The 4479-nt window shown below is 33.9% G+C and overlaps 1 protein-coding gene across 2 annotated transcripts in view; it reads right to left on the bottom strand.

Annotated features, from left to right (window-relative positions):
- EXOC6B (exocyst complex component 6B) overlaps positions 1 to 4479 on the bottom strand; it is a 615941-nt gene that overhangs the window by 134301 nt on the left and 477161 nt on the right. The window lies entirely within an intron of this gene.

The following is a 4479-nucleotide window of genomic DNA, read 5'->3' as shown; positions in this document are numbered from 1 at the left end:
AGATTCGAACCTGCCACCTTAGGTGTATGTGGCTGGCGCCTTAGCCGCTTGAGCCACAGGCGCCGAGCCTTGTCCTTTGTTCTTTAAGCAACAATGAGATTGCAGGCTTTTTAAATAGGCAAATGACATGATCATGTTCTATTTTTAAAAAATAGTAGGCGAGAGAAAGGAAGAAAAGAAACAGATCATCAATGGCAGTGGATAAAACAGATCAAGAGGAGAAGAAAATAGAATTTCATACCTTAAAGAAAGAAGCATGAACACACCTACTCCCATACCTTTTCCCCATGCTCACAACCTTTCATTACCTCCCACCAATTAAATTAAATGTCCCTTTCACTATCATTTTATCAAGCCGGCAGTGAGAAGAAATGTCCACACAAAAAGATAGTAGGAGGACTGGTACTCCAGAAAAAAAACACATAGAAAAACCACTCTCTCCCTTTGAATTATTTCTCTTAGAGGTTATACAAGAAGGAAAAGTTAAGAATGTCATATGGAACTCTAACCACACTTAGATTTAGAATAGAGGGAAGCACGTCTGAATGAAAACACACACACACACACACACACACACAATGCTTGCACTGACAACTGATAAGCAGCATAAATACCAAAAAGAATCTTTACATCTATCTTATATCACATGCATTTTCAGTGATGTTGGCAGTTTGCTGTTGTCTGCGGTAGTTCTTTTTCTTATAACCTTGTATAAGTGTACTAGTAGCTTCTCAGAACCACTTCCTCTCCATTGTCACTCCAAGTCTCTTGTGGTGCTAAGATACTAAATACTACAGGCTGTCACTTTAGTGTATTATGAGAGGGCCAGAATATTCCTATAGGGAAGCTGGAGCTTGCCTTGATCAGGCCCAATGCACTAGAGTTCTGGGAGGAATTTAGGAGACCTCTCTCTCTGACTCATGTTTAGCTTAGATGAACACTTCAATCTTTAGATTAGGTTTCTAGCACATATTTTTAACACAGTCTGGAAAATGGAAGAGTTATACCTTAACTTTGTTGGCCAATAGAAGGGCCACTCCGCACTTTTCTGTACTAACACTGGAGACAAGCAATGGTTTGCACATTTTTTGTTATGAGCAGGGGATTACATTTCCCGAGATGATCACAGTTTTTAGAGACACTATGAATATTGGTTCTCATATGCTTTGGTCACGTAACACTTTTATAAGAACTAAAAACCAAAGCAAAATTAACGGAAACATTAATTCCTAGGGAACCATTATGTAAATAATAATTAAAAAGGCAAGAATAATCATTTCTAACAGCACAGCATCTCCCTCCTCCAAATTCATACAACACATGCATTCTACTCATTTGGCACCTAATCATACGCTGCCTTTTACCAATAGTTAACTTTTTATAAGTGTTAGTTCTTCTACCTTTCCTAATTGATTGTAATAAGCTAAGGTTGAATTAAACATGCATGGAATCAGATTTGAAAATACCATCCATCATAGGTTAGGACATTAAGAACTGAAAATATGGACATTGGTAAACTCATACCCTTACTGATGTTCATAGATCATTCAATAGCTTTTTAAGTGTAAGACAAAAAAGATGTACCTTCTTATACCTATTAATTTAAAAAAAAATCTCCCATATTTTCTTCTCCAATTTTTATGGATCATGCCTTATACTTAAGTCTTTCATTTATCTTGAATTAATTTTTGTATACAATGAGAGATAGGAGTCCTGTTTCATTTTTTCTACATGTGGCTATCCAGTTTTTTTCCCAGACTATTTTTACCTAAAGTTTGTTGTTGTATGTTTGTCAAAGCAAATACCTATCAGGTATAATGAACACTATATTTGGGTGATGGGCACACTAATAGCTTTTCCATAAGCATCATAAAATCTATCTATGCAACAAGAACATTTCTACTCCCTTAATATTTTGAAATAAAAAAAATAAATGAAGTAACTAACCCCAAATCTTAAATCATAAGATCCTAGGTTAGTGGGACTTCTGTTAAACTAATGCAAATATACTTCCAGAAGTACTTAAATTGTTGTAACTCTTTGTTAGAAATTAGTCATGTATTTAAAAGCCATAAAAAATACTTATACTTCTGCATAAAGAATTTACATTAAGAAGTACTTCAAATGAAAAGGCTTTAGAACACTCAGGGTTCTAAATGTAGACCTGCCATTTGATCCTGCAATTCCTCTACTAGGTGTATATCCAAAAGAACAAAATCACTTGGTATCATCAAAGATACTTGCACCAGATTGTTCACTGCAGCTCAATTCATAATTGTCAAGTCATGGAAGAAGCCCAAGTATCCACTGACCCATGAATGGATTAATAAATTATGGTATATGTATACCATGGAATACTATGCAGCATTAAAAAAGATGGAGATCTTACCTCTTTTATGTTTACATGAATAGAGATGGAAAATATTCTTCTTAGTAAAGTATCTCAGGAATAGAAAAATAAATCCAATATACTCAGTACTACTATGAAACCAATTTATAATCACTCACACTTTCATATGAAAGATGAATCACAACTATAGCCCAGGATGAAGGAGGAAAGGGGAGGAGGATGTGAAGGGAGTGGGGTGGTTTGACAGAGGAGGGGTTAATGGTGGGACCACACCTATAGAGCATATCGCAAGGGTACAAGTCAAATCTATCAAGTATAGAACACAAATGTCTTAACACTGTGACTAAGTAAATGAGATGAAAGCTATGTTAATTAGTTCGATGTAAGCACTCCAATTTGTACAAATAATCAACACATTGAATCCCACAAAGGCATAAATGTATTCATGATCTATATATATATATGACTTAATAAAAGGAAAAAAAGGCTTTAGATATGAATACATAATATTATAATTTAAATATAAAAACAAAACATTAGAAACAACTTATAAGTATAAAATAATAATGGTTAATTAAATGATGGCCTATAAAACTGATAGATCATTCATAAATAAAAACTTTAATCAAATTAAGAATGAAAAAAAAATCCTCAACTAAGAAAGGGCATAAAAATTTTATACTATATACCTACCATCACATTTAATGGTGAAAGACTGAATACTTCCCCACTAAGATCAGAAACAAGGGAAGGATATATGCTCTCAGCACTTTTATTTATCATTGTACTGGAGTTCTTACTGCAAAGAGGCAAGAAATAAAAGACATCTAGATGTCATAATTGTTCACCTAGAAAATCCCCCAAGACATATAAAAAAAACTACTAGATCTAACAAGTGAATTGAGCAAATTTGGGATTTAAGATCAGCATACAAAAGTAAATTATATATTCCTGTATACTAGCAATGAATAATTAAACATTACAATTAAAATAACAATTCCATTTACAATGAACATGGAATACTTTGAAATAAGGCTAACAAAATATGTGTAAGATTTGCTGATAACTCTACAGTACTGATAAGAAAACTTAAAGACATAAATAGATAGACTGTGTTCATGAATATAGGACTAAATATTGCCAAATGTCAATTCTCCCCATTTTGATCTATGAATTCAACACAATCCTAATCAAAATTCCAGCAAGCTTTTTTGTAGAAATTAACAAATTGATTACACACACAGACACATACACATACTTGGAGTAAACAGAACAATTTTGAAAAAGTTGGAGAACTCATACTACCTGATTTCATGACTTAATATAATATGAAGAGCCAGGCATAGGAAAAAAGACACATAGATAAATTGAACAGAATACAGAGAATCTAGAAATAGACTGACATATATATGATCAATTGATTTCTGAAAAAGGTATCAAGGCACATCAATGGAGAAACCATACTCTTTTTTTGTTTGTTTGTTTTTTAAACAAATGGTGCTGGAACAACTGAACACTTCATAACAAAAATACAAATTTTGACCATGCTTCACATCATATTGAAAAACTAACTCAAAATATGTCATCACTTGATCTACTCTGGTTATTCTGGAATCATGCTACCAGACCTCAGATTATACTATAAATCGGTAGTGATTAAAACGGCATGGTACTGGCACAAAAACAGAGAGGTAGATGTATGGAACAGAATAGAGAGCCAACAGATGTATCCAGCTACTTACCATTACCTGAACTTTGACAAGCCAATTAAAAACATTGAGTGGGGAAAAGATTCCCTATTTAACAAATGGTGCTGGGCGAACTGGCTGGCGACATGTAGAAGACTGAAACTAGACCCACACCTTTCACCATTAACTAAGATAGATTCTCACTGGATTAAATATTTAAACTTAAGACGTGAAACCATAAAAATACTAGAAGAAAGTGTAGGGAAAACACTTGAAGAAATCGGCCTGGGCAAAAATTTTATGAAGAGGACCCTTTGGGCAATTGAAGCAACATCAAAAATACACTACTGGGACCTGATCAAACTAAAGAGCTTCTGCACAGCCAAGAACACAGTAAGTAAAGCAAGCAGACAGCCATCAGAATGGGAGAAGATATTTGCA

Source organism: Otolemur garnettii, unplaced genomic scaffold (assembly GCF_000181295.1).
Source record: "Otolemur garnettii isolate 467f Iridium unplaced genomic scaffold, OtoGar3 scaffold00068, whole genome shotgun sequence".
NCBI classification, from domain to species: Eukaryota; Metazoa; Chordata; class Mammalia; order Primates; family Galagidae; genus Otolemur; species Otolemur garnettii.
This window is presented reverse-complemented; position numbering and strand designations above follow the sequence as displayed.